This window comes from Oryctolagus cuniculus, chromosome 10 (genome assembly GCF_964237555.1).
Source record: "Oryctolagus cuniculus chromosome 10, mOryCun1.1, whole genome shotgun sequence".
NCBI classification, from domain to species: domain Eukaryota; kingdom Metazoa; phylum Chordata; class Mammalia; order Lagomorpha; family Leporidae; genus Oryctolagus; species Oryctolagus cuniculus.
The window spans coordinates 59,914,078-59,930,151 of NC_091441.1; the positions used below are offsets into that span (position 1 = coordinate 59,914,078).

Here is a 16,074-nt window from a genome sequence, read left to right on the forward strand (position 1 = left end):
AGGAAGGAAGACCTTTCTGTCTAACTCTGCCTGTCCAAAAAAAAAAAAAAAAAAAAAAAAAAAAAGTACAGAAAAAAAAAAATCACACATCCTACAAGAAAGTTTTCATTTTCCAAACTGAAAGCTCCTAGTAGGTGCCCAGCTCAAAGCATAGGGGATACCTGCACTGCTGCAGGCTCCAACAGAGACAGTCACAGCAGAGATGCCAAGAGAAAAAATTAAAGGCCCCTGGGTTTCTTTAGTGTCAAAAGCTTCAAAAATGGCCTGTGGGTGTGGCTACACAAGGCAGGACAGGCTCCAAGCTCTCAGACACAGCTCGCCTACTTCATGAGGACATTCAGCTGCAGATGCTCTTACTCATGGGGAGAACTTCACCAGGCTGAGAACCTCCACTGGAACACCTCTCTGGGTGTTTTAGGCCCTCCAATTTGTGCAAACTCCAGTGATGTGCATAACTGCTAGCCAGGTGCAAGTAACAAAACAGGGCCAGGAGTGATGATTCACTGTGAAGCACATCAGGAAAGAGGTACTACTTCCCAGATGTTAAAAATTACTCCATCCAGGTCTCCCATGCAAGCAGCAGAGTACCAAGCACTTGGGCCATCTTCTACTGCTTTCTCAGGTGCATTAGCAGGGAGCTGGATTAGATGTGGAACAGCCAGGACTCAAACTGGTGTTAACATGGGATGACAGTATCACAAGTGGCAGCTTAACCTGCTGTGCCACCAATGCCAGTCCCTAGACTGCACACTAAAAAGTCTATACTTCAAAATTTTCAAGATGGATAGAACTATTATATTATATAACCTCATAAAAAGAACCATATTCACAGGAATGAAAACTATGGAACAGAAAAAATGAACACAAAGTCAACACAAGCATTGATGGAGTTTTTCTTCTGTTTTATTTTTAATTAGGAAAAGCTCTTTTAAGCTTTCAGTATATCTCATTAATAAGACAAAACAAATGAATCAGGAAATGTAAATATATCAAAGTTCCTACTAAGTTATTTAGCTCATTCACATGCAGCAGGGAGATATCCTAACAGAAGGATACAGTTAAAGATTTAAAAATAAAGGGACGACATTCAGAAGACAAAAAAAATCAAGTGCCATAATAATGCAGGTACACTCCTTAGTAGTTTTAACTGGGAGAGAATAAGATTTTGTGTACTTTTATAATTTAAGGAAACTGTTGTCCATTTTAGTAAGAATCAATTATTAGAGTTTATAGAAAAAAAGTTAATTACTTAAATGTTCTATGAATGGTCAGCAAATTTATTTTCTTTCACTTAATCATTCATCTGCACTACACTAAGTATAAAAGACAACTCTGCTTTCTAGGAGTCACATTCTAGATAAAAAGATAAGGCTCTATCTACATTCAGGTCTGTACAAACAGAATTCATAAAGCTACAAGTGAAATGATGGCAAAAATCCCAAAGCTTCATTTAGAAAAACATGCAGTGCATAGAATTTGTATACAAAATTATTCATGTCAATTCCATGAAGATAAAAGTTCTGGGTCAAGGAACAATTTTAAGCAAGCACATGAAACAACTTTGAGACATAAAAACATATTTCGAAACATCATCTTTACACATTAAAAACACATGAAGCTCTCTCCAGGTTACTTCCTTTGACTGTCACTTTCAAGCACTCATGCAGTACTCCCTTCCCAATACTTTCCTGTCCTGGTTTCTAAAAACTCTGCTTTACACTGAACAGGATTTACTTAATTCCCGTACAAAGCCACACACTACTTCAGAGCAAGAGGGATATTTGATGTCTTTTGCCCTTTGCCTTGTGATTGTCTCCACTCTGCTGTCCCTGGTCTAGCTGCAGCTCTTAGACTTCTGCTGGTCTCTGGACCTTCAGGTGGCTGGTGGCTCTGATTTATTTTTTTTTTAAGATTTTATTTATTTATTTAAGAGGTTGAGTTACAGACAGAGAGAAGGGTCTTCAGCCTGCTGGTTCACTCCCCAGATGGCCGCAACAGCCAAAGCTGAGCTGATTCGAAGCCACAAGCCAGGAGCTGTTTCTGGGCCTCCCGTGCAGGTATAGGGGCCCAAGGACCTGGGCCATTTTCTGCTGCTTTCCCAGGCCATAGCAGAGAGCTGGATCAGAAAAGAAGTCAGGATTTGAACTGGCACCCATATGGGATGCCAGTGCCACAGGCAGAGGTTTAGCCTACTAGGACAAGGCACTAGCCCCTGGTGGCTCTCTGATTTAACACACAACCTCATTTAATCCTCAGAACCAGTTATCCCTGTATTACAAAAGTAACAACTGAATAAACTGTCTATCAAAAGTATACTCTTGGGACTGGCACTGTGGCAAAGTGGGTTAAGCTGCTGCCTGCAACAAGTTCCAGTCTCAGCTGCTCCATTTTCCATCAAGCTCCCCGTTAATGTGCTGGGGCTCCTGCACCCATTGCTGCCATTTGGGAAAATGAACCACTTTAACTCTTTCAAATAAATAAATAAATATTTTTTAAAAAGAAAAATCAGGGGCCAGCGCTGTGGCACAGTGGGTAAAGCCACCGCCTGAAGTGCCGGCATCCCATATGGGCACCGGCCCTAGTCCCAGCTGCTCCACTTAACATCCCGCTCTCCGTTATGGCCTGGGAAAGCAGTAGAAGATGGCCTGGGTGGTTGGTCCCCTGCACCCGCGTGGGAGACCTGGAAGAAGCTCCTGGCTTCGGATCAGCATAACTCTGGCCCTTGCAGCCATGTGGGGAGTGAACCAGCGGATGGAAGATTTCTCTCTCTACTTCTGCCTCTCTGTAATTCTGCCTTTCAAAAAATAAATACTTCTTAAAAAAAAATCAAAACTTTCTATGTATCAATGCAAAAAGGAAGCAGAGAACTGGAGAAAAATAATCTTTAAAAAAGAATACTCTTAAATTTGGGAATTCCTAAAGGTCTATGAGTACATGAGTATTTGCTTTTTGTTTTGATTTGAAGACTTATATAATTATTTGAAAGACAAAATGCCAGAGAGAGAGGGAGCGATGGAGAGAGAAATCTTTCATCTGCTGGTTCACTTCCCAAACGGCTGTCAATGGCCAGGGCTGGGCCAAGCCAAAGGCAGGAACCAGAAGATTCTTCTGGGTCTCCCACAGGAAATAGGGGCCCAAATACTAGGGACTTCTGGGCTGCTTTCCCAGGAGCAATAGCAGGGAGTAGGGAAGCAGAGCAGCCTGGTCTTGAATCAGCAGTCTGACATGGGATACCAGCAGGTGGCAGCTCAACCCACTGCACCACAATGCCAGCCCCAAGTACTTGTTTAAATAAAGGTTCTTCTGTAAAGAGTTGACAAGTCATTCATTGATTAAATGACAGAAAGTAAAGCATTATTAAAAGTCTACTAGAGAGGAGCTTATCCACAAATGTAGTTACCAAGTGAGTCTAGTGAAGAAAGCTCTAGTTCAAAGAAGACAATTCTGTTCAAGAACTCAGATACTCAACTGTATTAAGGTTTTCAACTGGCTACCAACAATCAGGATGGGCAAAGATTTTTGAAGATTAAAAGCTTGAAAGCTCCATGCAACTCGGAAACTGTTTAACTTAAGGTTTCTTCTACACACAGCTGAACTTCATATAACCTAAGGGTTATGGTATACTTATTCAAATCAGGAACTGTCAAAATTATCAGGGAAAACCACAGAAAAGGTATCATGTTAGATACTGACAAAGGCTGTCTGTCTCAAATCAAGCTCCTGTCTTTCCTTCCCCCATTAAAGTAGAATCATCTCCCTCTCAGGCTAAGCCTAAGAGCAAAATTTAGCTTGAGTTTAAGGGCCATAATGTATGAAAAATCTTTCAGACACCTGATCCAGTCTCAACCTAGTGGTATTACTCAATCTGTGAAAAGCAGACAGAGAGACATCAGAGTTACATTATTTAACTCATTCCAGAACATGCATCAAGCAAGAATGGTGGGGCCAAAACAACTCTGCCACCATCTTGGCTGGTTATTTCCCTCCCTGGCACAACTGGCTTTGCATACATAAGTGATTCAGAGAAACTCAAGGTCCCTGTAAAGCAGGTGCTATCCTTTTATACCCAGTTTCCAGGTGCTGACATTAGGAACAGGTTCTCTACACTAATTAAGACACATGTGTCCCACAGTGGAGTACCTGGGTTCAATTCTTGGTTCTGGCTCCTGGTTCTAGCTTCCTACCAAAGATGACCCTGGGAGACAGTGGTGATAGCCCAAGTAATTGGGCTCCTGCCACCAACACGGGAGACCTGGATTGAAATCCCTGCTCCCAGCTTAAATCCCAGTCCAGTGCTAGCCGTTTTAGGGAACTGGAGAATGAATCAGTGGATGGGAACTCTTTTACTGAAGTGAGAAAAAAAGTTTCTAGAATTTCATCTAATAAATGTTAAAAACAAAACATGAAAATAACTCAGAAATGTCAAATAAATGCACAACACTGTTACAGTCCTTGGGCAGTGTGGTGGGATGGGAGTAAGGGCAACAGAGGTCGGTCACTGCCACATGGTGGAGTGGCCTTCAGCAAATCCCTGTCAGTTTCTGTGTCCTCACATAGCAAACAGGGCTAGGGGGGTATAGCGGGTAAAGTCCTAGGTTTACCCTGGCTTCGGATAGGCACAGCTCCAGCCTTTGTAGCCATCTAGGGAGTGAACCAGTGCATGGAAGACCTCTCTCTCTCTCTGCGCCTCTGCCTTTCAAATAAATAAATAAATCTTTATAACAGGAAGGAAGGAAGGAAGGAAGGAAGGAAGGAAGGAAGGAAGGAAGGAAGGAAGGAAGGAAACAAACAAACAGGGCTAGGTGCTGATGTTGTGGCACCACAAGTTAAGCTGCTGCTTGTATTGCCAGCACCTATCCAAGTAATTTAACTGATGGCTGCTCTGCTTCTAATCCAGTTTCCTGATAATGAGCCTAGGAAGGTAGCAGAGGATGGCTTGGGTACTTGGGCCCCTGCTACCCACACTGGAAACCAGGATGGAGTTCTTGGCTCCTGGCTTTGGCCAGGCTGTTGCAGCCATTTGGGGAGGGAGCCAATGGACAGGAAACTGTCCTTTTCCCTCTCCCTAAGCTCTGCCTTTCAAATCAATCAATCTTGAAAAAGAAAACAGCTATTATTTCTATTGCTGAATTGTTGTGTTAATTTATGTGAAGCTAGTTAGAACACTATGTAGCTCACAGAAGGTATTCAAAATTTAATCAACAATCTTTTTACAAACATTAAGTACCTCCTAGAATATTTAGTGCTCCTAATAGGAATCAGTACCATTTTATGGACTAAGAATCTCAAAGGGACACAATACATAAGAAAGACGCCAAAATTCCAAATTCCTACCTTTCAAATAAAGCTACCTATGCAAGCTAGAAAATCTTACAATAGAAGATCAGTCTTGTCTTATAAGTAATTGGCCTGATACACATTTTTAACGATGAAACAGCTTTCGAATTCTTCTCTAAATAGGTCTTTTTACCTATAAAGGTCTTATTCCTTATTCATATACCATCATAAATAGAAGCTATGAGTGTAGGCAACTGGCCTAGTAGTTAAACCACAGCTGGAATACCTGCATCCCATATTAGAGTATCGGGGTTTTGTGTTCTGCTAATATGCACCCTGAGAGGCTTTTCCCAGTCCATCAGCAGAGAGCAAATGAGAAGTGGAGCAGCTGGGACATGAACCAGCACTCATACGGGTGCCAGCATTGCAGGTGGTGGCTTCACCCACTACACCACAATGCCGGCCCCTCAAATGAGATTTAAATCACATTAACTATCTGATGGTTTTGCAGACCACATAGTGGATAACAATTCACAATCATGTAATCAAATTATCACATGATATTATGACAAAATTATTTACAAATACCTTTTAAGCATTATTTGCGTTGTGGACATCACTCTTTTAGAATAAGTTAAACATCAAGTTTCTAGCACAGCAGAATATATCCATCTTGTCAACAGTATAAATATCACATCATAATGCACTGACAGATTAGAACTATCTTGGCCATTACCCAATTCCACTGTTTATTACAAGGTATCAAAAAAGCCTTCAGGTATATTTCAGTCTCTGATGAACTTTTTGCTAACAATTATACTTCCTTTTTATAAAAAGAAATAATATTACCATAAATTAAGAAAACCACTTAGCATGCCTGTGCCACAGCAATTAAAACATCATTTGGGATGCCCACATTTCATATCAGTGTCTGGGTTTGAGTCCTGACTCCTCAGTTGCTGATTCAGCTTCTTCCAAATGTGCAATGTGGGTGGCAGCATGTGATGGCTCAAGTACTTGGGCCCCTGTCAACTACATGGAAGACCCAGACTGAGTTCCTGGCTTTGGCCTGTCCCAGTCCTAGATGTTACAAGTATGACAGGAGTGAACCAGTGGATGGCAGACACTCTGTCTCTATCTGCCTTTCAATTAAATAAAAATTATTAAACACAATATTTATCCTTTCCACTCCATTTCAGAATTTGTAAATGCAGAAATTCAGTCATTAAAGTTAATGGCACACATGTATCTTTTTTTTTTCTTGGCAAGTACAATCATTTGTCCAACTTTACATTTATTAAGGATGCTTCCCCATCTTTAGCTTCTTCTTCATCTATTAAAGTACAGTTATAACCACTAAAACCAAGTAATTTTTAAACCTAGGTCCTGGTACCCAATCTCTTAGAAATATTAGTGTTTTTAATTATGTTTCTTATGAAACATATGAAATCAACAAAAAAGTCAAAATTGAAACAACAGAACATACCAGACCTTCAAAAAGTTTCCTACACACTGAAAATCACAGTTCTCCATACCCACCTCAGCTCACTGTCCTTCAGGCCCCTGCTACCCATCAACCTACAAAGGTCTCAGCCTCATTTCCCTTTAAACTTACTTGAAAAATCAACAGATCTTCTCTACCCATTGCCATACTCCATAAGAATCCAGGCTTAAACTCCTCCTCCCCTCCTCAAATACTTTCTGGACTAGAATTTGCAAAATCCTCAAGGCTACTTTTTTAATACTTTCATTCCATCCTTCTCTCTCGACTACTTTTCCCCTTAGTTCACTATTTACAGAAAACAAAGCAGGGGCCGGTGCTGTGGCACAGTGGGTTAAAGCCCTGGCCTGCAGTGCCAGCATCCCAGACAAGCGCCAGTTCAAGTCCCAGCTGCTCCAGCTCCAGCTCCAGCTCCCTGCTGACGGCCAAGGAAAGCAGAAAATGGCCCAAGTCTTGAGCCCCTGCACCGGTTGCGGCCATCTGGGGAGTGAACCAGCGGATGGAAGACCTGTCTCTACCTCTCTCTAACTTTTTCAAATAAATAAAACAAAACAAACAAAAAAGATTAAGAGTGGGAATGGGAGAGGGAGAAAGAAGAAGGGTTGGAGTGTGGGCAGAAAACAGGGTGGAAAGTACCACTATGTTCCTAAATCTGTATAAAATACAAGAAATTTGTGTACCTTAAATAAAAATTTGGAAAAAAAAAAAAAAAGCCGGCAAAATGGCTCTACCTACAGGGAGTGACAGAAAATCAAGATTATATTCATTCACCCCAATACTGATCAACAACTAGAAGAAAACTACAAATGACCTGACAACCAAAACAAAGAAACACAAACAGCATAACAATATTAAGGCATACAAAAGGATGTAATTCCTACCTCCAAAGTTGATCAAGGAAAATAAATATTGAAAAAAAATTTTAAAAACTAAATGTTTGGGGGAAGTGGAGATGAACTGAAATGAACTGAAACAAATTGAGAGACCCAAGATGAAGTGAAAAATGTAGATTTATTAAAATATGTAAGAATAGATCATCTTAGAGTCTTGAACAGGAAAGAAAAAAAACCACTATGATTTTAAAATGACTTAAATTTGTAAGTCATTAAATTTTATTTGTACTCTGCCTAAAAAAATTAGGCAGTTTAGACAAATACAACCATAAAATTAAGAGAATTGGTATAAAAAGTAAATAAGGTATGTATGAAACAAAGACATGGACTTAAACAATGTTCAGTTGCTGCTCAAAAAAAAAAAAAAAAAAATCAATGATGGGAGTAAAGGCTTTCTAAACTGTTCAAACATGCCAAAAAGTTGGATACACAGGCAAAACTAGGAGAGCAATCTGCAGGCTACCCAAGAACAAAGAGTACTTTTCTGTGAGCCAATGTTTCTTCTCCACAGAAAAGGCAGAATAGTCTAATTCAGGTTAAAAATATAAAGCACTACAGATAAACATAAGTATTAATAATGTTCTAACTTCAAAAACAGTACCACATTCCAAAAGGATTTTTAAAAGATCACATTCTAGAAACCACTCTACCCCTCCACCTTTCTAATGCATTTATACAGTCGTTCAAATTTTACATGTGACCTATATAACTGAAAAAGAATTTTAAAATATTCAAGATTTGGGGGCAGTTGTAGCATAGCAGGTAAAACCACCTTGTGCAACACCGGCATCCTACACAGGCACCAGTTTGTGTCCTGGTTGCTCCAACTTTCAATCCGTCTCCCTATTAATGGCCTGGGAAAAGCAGAAGATGGCCCAAGAGTTGGACCCCTGCCACCCACAAGTGAGACCCAGATGAAGCTCCTGGCTTTAGCCTGGCCAAGCCCTGGCCATTGTGGCCATCTGGAGAGTGAACCAGCTGATGGAAGATCTCTAATTCTTAAATAAATAAATCTTTTTAAAAGTCATATAAACAACACTGGGTTTGTACAGAGAAAAAGCAGGAAAAGGACTGATAACTTAATCATTTTGTTAGACTTTACTTGTTAAATGAATTCTGGCTTTTTTTTTAGTCTTTTTTTTTTAATTTATTATTTACTTATGTATTTAATTTGAAAGTCAGAATTACAGAAAAAGAGGGAGAGACACCAAGACATCTTCCATCAACTGGTTCACTCACCAAATGGTTGCAAGGGCCAGGGCTGGGCCAGGTCGAATCCAGCAGCTTTATCAGGATCCATACTTGGACCATCCTTTGCTGCTTTCCCAGGCACATTAGCAGGGATCTGGATCAGAAGTGGAGGGCCCACATGGGATGCTGGCACTGCAGACCGTGGTCTAACCTCCTGTGCCACAGCACCAGCCCATTATCCTCATTTCTTAGAAACAATTTTAATACCAACTGAAACTAACAAAAATTTAGCATTCAAAGGCTTTAGAGGAAAAATACTCTAAATTCAGGCAGTGAGTCAAATCAGATAAAAGATATTTTCTTCACCATTTTAATCCTAAAAGTCACAGCAAGGGATTTATCTTCTACTGCAGCACTGTTCAGTTATCGACTGAAGAGCTGAACAGGGGTAGGGAAGCTTCCAGCCGCATATCAGGAGCAGGGGGCCTAACATGAGAACAGCAGAGACTGGAGGGGCGAAGCAGCATTGTAGCCACCTCTTTGCCACAGACTGTCCCTGACTCAGAGATTCCTAGCTATTCCATCTGGACCTTCCATCATACGTCTGTGTTAAAAAGTACAGAATCTCACTCATGTCAAGTGTTTAGTGTTAGTAAGAGTGTATTACTAAAACAAAAAAATCTAGTTGACAGTTGGGGAAGTGAATTCAAAAAATCAGTTTCTAGCAAAGCCACCAAGGTAACTTATTCTAATGCCTCATTACTAAGATATAGCCCTAAAACTTACTGCTCCAGCCTACAATAAAATCTTCAAACTCTTTCAAGTCTTAATGACACATAAATTATATGTGTGTATATGTATATGTGTGTGTATATATATATATGTGTGTGTGTGTGTGTGTATTCTGCCAATTAGAGGCTCTGCCTAGCAACTGTGACTTGTTTCACCATGAAGAAGGCAAATGATAGGTCCGAAACGGAGTTTGGCCAGGCACTTAGCCAAGAAAGGAATCAGAGAGCTAAAAACAGGATTTCAAAATAAAGGTTCTGAACCACTACCTGACAACTGACGTGCAAGCCAACATGCACACAAACACAGAGTGAGAATCCCTAGGGTCAGAGCAAAGGAAGGATTTCAAAGATGAACAATTTATGTCAGACTCAGAACGTAGTGGCGTGGTGGGTTAAGCCACTGCTTGCAATGCCTGTATCCCACACTGGAGTGCCTGGCTGGAGTTCCAGATACACTTCCAATCCAGTTTTCTGCTGATGCACCCTGGGAGGCAGCTGATGACAGCTCAGGTGCTTGGGTCCCAGTCACCCACCTGGAAGACCCAGATGGAGTTCCAGGCTCCTGGACTCAGCCTGGCCCAGCACTACTGTGGGCATTTGTGAAGTGATATATCTACCTACCTCTCTCAAGTAAATGAAAATAAACACTTAAAAAAAGTCAACTTAAAACCTTCCTGACCCAGGTTGCCAAGCACCAAAGGGAGGTAGCCAAATCTGTCTCCTAATAAGGAAGCTTCTAGCTAAGTGTTACTCTGTCGGTATATATCAGGAAATATGTATACAAAGAGGCATAGACTATGGCTGCTGACACAGAGAACCAAACTATTCAAACTAAACATTAATATTGAAACTAAACATTGCAAATGTTCACTGTATTTGTTCATTGGCTTCATTTAACTTTCTACCACCCTGACCACCGGGTACCACCAAGATTATTCATCCAGGGCTCACCATTCAGGAAAATTGAGTGAACTCATTCAGGAAGTGCCAGGGGCTTTCAGGTCACCGGGAAGGGCAAACAGACTGCTGCTTCCTGCCATCATTTAACAGACCTCAACCAAGGCTCCTAAGTCAAGTCTGTACTTGACACTGGGTAGGACCCCGGTTCCAGTGGAAGGAACAGTCCAGTTAGTAAGACCAAAAATTACAATGCAGGGAGATAAGAACATTTACTGCTACAAGAATGTAGCAATAAAGGAAACAAAGCCCCAGCCGACCCTATTACTTGCTTCTTAACAGCATTTTACTACAGTGTTCAGGGTTTTCAAACGCTTCTGTTTCCAGTTCATCTTAAGCCTAACGTTTCTCTGCTGACTCTTAACCGTGCTAGGAAAAATTAAAACAGAAGCTGTTGTTTCCTTTCTAGAATTCTACAAGGTTCCCACCAACATTTGTATATCGAGATACTTCAGTCTGAGATGCAGGTTGAACACCCCTAATCCAAAAATGTTCCAGTATTCTAAACTTTCAGTGTTGACATGATAGCACAGGTAGAAAATTCTGCTCCATGAAACTTTGGATTACGCACAAAATTATTTAAAATACTGTACAAAATTACCTAGGTTATATATATATATATGAGAAATATAAATGAACTTCATGCTTAACTTGGGTCCCATTCGCAAAACAGCTCAATGATTTATATTCAAATATTCAAAAATCTGAAAATAAATGAGAAAATAATACTTCTGGTCCCAAGAATTTGGGGCAAGGGATACTGAAATTGTACTACAATCAACAACTTCTCACTTAATGGGAGGGGAAAAGCCATCCACCCAGTCCAACACTCTGCAGGGTCTGGCCAAGGTGAGGATGCTCAGTAGGTGCACCAGCCCACCAAGGACTGAGTGTCTGCCTCGACCTGAGTGCCCACTCCCCAGCTTCCCGCTCCAGCATCGCCCACCATGCTTTTCATTCAAGCCACTTGTTCATACCACACCAGCAACACATAAGCCATATATTATGGGCTACTAAACAGATGGTAAATATTTGAAAATGCACTTCAAACCTGACATTGCATTGTAAAAATATAATAAATCAGGCAGGCCTAATTTTAATAGGTGTTAAGGCCAGCATCTCTCTGGGGGCAAAGAACTTCGGCAGGGCCTGGCTTCACACCAACAAAGAGGGGCTCGTATTCAATGAAAAACAATCCACAAATTTGGAAAACAAGCCCCAAATGTGCATCAAAAATCAGTCTGGCCGCTCGTTAAGCAATCCTTCAGAGCCTTTCCAAGTATTCAGAGTTCCAGTACTTTCTGAAAGGAAGGGTGATCTTTCTGGTCTAGTTTTGCATAATTATGCCTTCAAAATGTCACCCCGGATTTTCAATGCGAATCGTCTTAATTTGTTCGAGTGACTGGGGAAAATGGGGCTCCTCCGCGTCCAAAGGGGAGAGAGAGCCCTAGGTGCAGACTGTTATCTCCGCACGTTCGGTACAATTGAAGCTTTGCCGCGGGGTCTGGGGGTTTGCGAAAACCGCTCACCCCGAATCCGATCTGCAGACTCCGGGAGGAGGCGCCGGGCCCGCGACCGCCCGCCCAGAGGAAATAACAGCTCCCCGCCGGCCCCCGCTCGCCCCGGGCCCAGCGCGCTAGGGCCCCTGCCGCCCACGGGCTTTTCCAGGCGCTCCCCGATCGGCCGCAGCTCGCACCTCCGCGCCAGAGACCCCGGGCGGGAGCGTCTCAGGTGACCGACCCCACGAGCGGCGGCGCGGACCCGCATGCCTCCGGGGGTGCGTGGTCCTCCTCCTAGCTCCACACACCCCGCCAGCTCGTCCTGCGGCGGCGACTGGAGCCGCGTCTACGTGGCGCGGGTCAGGGATGGGGATGGGGATGAGGGGCGGCCCGGCCGCGCGCGCTGCCTCGGAGGGTCCCGGCCCGCGCCGCGAGGGAGCCCCCCGCCGGCCCTCCCGCGCAGCCCCGTCACAGCCGCCCCGGGAGTCCGCCCAGCGATGGGGGACGCGAGGACCTCAGCCCGTGCCCGCTTACCTGAGGCGGCTCCCCGGCTCCCGGGCCGCGCCGGCGCCCGCGGCCGGCCGAGGGGAGGCGGCGGCTGGACGGCTGCGGCGAGAGCCCGCCGGGGAGGGCGGGCTCGCGGGCGACCGGAGGGGCGGGGCCGGCTGGGGGCGCGCGCGGGTCCGGGGCGCCCGCCGCCGCCGCCGCTGTCTCGAGAGCCGCCTGGGCCGCAGCCGAGCCAGGCGGCTCTCATGAATGAGACCCGGCGGCGGCGGCCGGACGGGAGGAGGGAGGGCGGCGCGCAGGCCCCGCCCCGGCCACGTGACGCGCGCCTCGCCTCCCCCTCCCTGCGGCGCAGCGCCCTCGCCGCCTGGCTCCCCGGGGGCCCGGGGCACGTGCGGTTTCTGGGCGCTGCTCCGCGGCCCTGGCCTGGGAGGGCGGAGCCGCGATTTTTTCCTGCCTGCAGCGACAGGAGCAGTATTATATTTTAAAAAAGTTTCTTGTGGTTCCCATGACAACCGTGCGGCGCGTCACGTGGGACTTAGAGCCCAACTGCCGGAAAAAACGAGTAAAGTGCAAAAAAGGTCTTTGGCGTGAATGTAAAACGGCATAAAATCATATAACACTCATGTTATAAAACATTATAAAATCTTTTGATCGCCAGTAGATCATCTGCTCGTTTGCTTAGCCCTCCCCAATCATATAAACACCTTTTTAAAACGTACTAAAAGCAATGGATTATCATGTATTGCTTTTTATCCTTTTGCGAGCTATTTTATTTTTTATATATCTTTAATCGCTTTGCATTTCATAAGGCTTTTTATACATTTCTATTAACACATATCCGGGGTACAGCCAATACGTTTTGAATTTCAATACGTTTACACAGCCAGTGCTGATCATTGCTGTCCCCTTGTTATTTTTTTAGAGGCATCTAACTCCTCTCTTCTAGTTCATTCTATCATTGAAAGTTACAAATGGAAGGGTGTGCTAACTTTAAATGCCAGTTCATGTTTCAGTGTGCTTCTCTGAGATGGGCCCAGCCCCAACACAGTTTTTCCCGGGGTGCCTGGTCTGTGCTGGGCCCTGGGGGGGACCTGCTCCCACCACAGGTGATCACTTCCATACCCTAGTTCCTTGGGCTTTTCTTTGGAATTCCACCAGGCTTTTCCCCAACCATGGCCAAGGCCCTACAGATAGGTGATTGCCTTGGCTGAAGCCCACAGAGGAAGTTTCCTCATGTTGCTTTCACCTGGCTTCATAAGTGAAGTAAAAACAACCCCCTCCACGTTCAAAGCATTTTACTCCCCCGTGGAGATGTGGAATGAAAGAGAAAGAACCAATGTTCAATTTTATCTCAACAAGATAGAAGTCATAATGCGTTTCCCACAGGAGCGTTTGGAGGATTCAAAACACCTACCTACAAGGTGCCTGATTTAACTCGATGCCTGAAATCTGGAGCAGGTCCTTACTGCTTGTTTTCCGTCTGCCCTTCCATTCTTCCTGCCTAGACTCTCCCTGTTTCTCTTGGGCTTTTTGCAGAATCTGCTGCCTAAGAGGGGAATGTCCTGCCAAGCTTCATCCTTCCTTGCATCGTTCCGAAAGCCCCAGACGTCCCACTCTTCCTCCACACAACCCTGGGATTCACACCCCGCTCAGGATGATTGGTTCACGTTTCTAGTAGTTTCCTCATTCTCTGGTGTCTACCTGACTCGCGCCTCCATGTAAGCAAAGTAGAGACTCATTATTTGTTGCATGCTGTCTCTTCACTTCCTGGGCTGACACCTGGACAGTGGGTAGAGGACACTCAATCCCCAGCTACTCCCTGGGGCTGTCAGAGGAAGAAAGTCCCTGCTTCACCCTTCCTCTGACTCACTACCTTCCAGTTCCTTGACGATGTCCTTCACTCCTCCAATTTTCCCCTGATCTCAACTCGGGGTCCAGTCCTGAGCTTCAGCAGCCCGGGGCTTCTCCTCCCCTAAAAAGAATCCGTCCTCGTCCCTGCGGTCCCCTGCCCTGTGAACTTATTTCATAGCTTCCCCTCCCAGCCACGCTCCCTGGAAGAGAGGCTTTTGCCCTTTCACTTCTTAACAGCCTTCCTCTTCCTCCACCGCGGAAACTGCTCAGGCCAAGGTCAGTGATGATCTTCTGGTTGCCAGAGACAGCAGACCACTCTCAGGTTGATGCTATTTATCAGCATTCCTTTCTGCTAAGGCTCTCTTCCTCTTGTCGGCTGGGACTCTTGAGAGCCACACCACTGTGCAGGGTAGCTGCAGACATCTCTCCGTCAGTAAGGGTTACAGTGACGTCAAAGTCAGGCCCCTCATCTGTGCTTCTTAAAACCTGTTCCTCTTTAATCTTCTTTCTTGGCTAATGGCACTGTCTTTAGTCATCCTAGCCAGAAACCTAAGAAGGCATCTCATTTCCTCTAATTCCATTCTACATCCATCAAGTCCTGTCATTTCTACTCTCTAAAGCTCTCTGCAAAACCGTCGTGTTGGCCACCTCAGGGTCCTCCTCAGTGAACAGCATGTGGCCTCCCCATGCTTGCTGTCAGGCCCTGTCATCTCTTTTGTGGCCCGCTGTAGGCATGTACAAGCTGGTCTCCCTGCACAGTTCTAAGTACCTGCTACCCTGAAGTGTAGATCTGACCATGGTGAAGTTTATTGGCAATCCATTGCCTCCAGGAAAAAGCCCAAGTTCCCTAGCATGACATCCAGCATGTGTCTTTCTCACCTGCTACTTCTGGCCTATGGGCTGCCAGCCACTCCTTTTGCAATAGAGTAATTTTCCAGATACTCTGGAAAAATACTCTGGGTGGGCATTTGGCCTAGTGGCTAAGCCATCGGTTAGGACAACCATGTCCCATATCAAGGTGCCTGGGTTTGATACTTGGCTCCAGCTCCTGATTCCAGTGGCCTACAAGCATAGATCCTGGAGACAGCAATGATGGTGAAGCAATTGGGTTCCTGCCAGCCACGTTGGAGACCTGGATCAAGCTCCTGGCTCTTGGCTTCAGCCAGGGGCATTACAGGCATTTGGGCAATGAGTGAAAAGATGGGAGCGCTCTCTCTCTCTCTCTCTAATAAAAGGAGTGTATAGACACTAAAAAAAAAAAAAAAAAAGTCAACTTCTGTGTTTCCTTGCATTTCGTCCTCTCATTTTCCTCGTATTAAAATGCTTTCAAGCATTCTGCTTCTCTTGGTTGGCAGAGTGGAAAGCAGAAGTTGTCTGCAAGACATTTCCTTTATGTATTTTATTTCTAAAGCTCTACACTCATTGAGGAACTTAAGTCAGGAAGGAGAAGGCCGTGGGGAAAGCATTTCTTTGAGGAAATTCTGAAAGGGGAGATTTTCCCACAGTAAGGATTGAGTGTCCCAGGCTGGAGTTGGAAGGGGGTGATTCTGTGCCCTCCTGTCTGGGAGGTGAACTGTGGTGCCCCAGCCTTGCTGTTCCCAGCTTCA

General features: G+C 44.5%; 1 protein-coding gene across 2 annotated transcripts in view; it reads right to left on the reverse strand.

Annotated features, from left to right (window-relative positions):
- The window catches only part of LPIN2 (lipin 2), a 99,033-nt gene extending 86,150 nt beyond the window's left edge, over window positions 1-12,883 (reverse strand). Inside the window, exon 1 of one of the 2 annotated variants that reach the window (XM_051851363.2) lies at window positions 12,644-12,883. The gene's annotated coding sequence lies outside the window, so the exon portion shown is untranslated. Of the gene's footprint in view, window positions 1-12,306; window positions 12,452-12,643 lie in introns of those variants that run through there. The other variant, XM_070050416.1, reaches the window with a different exon arrangement.
- Between the last annotated feature and the right edge of the window lie 3,191 nt (window positions 12,884-16,074).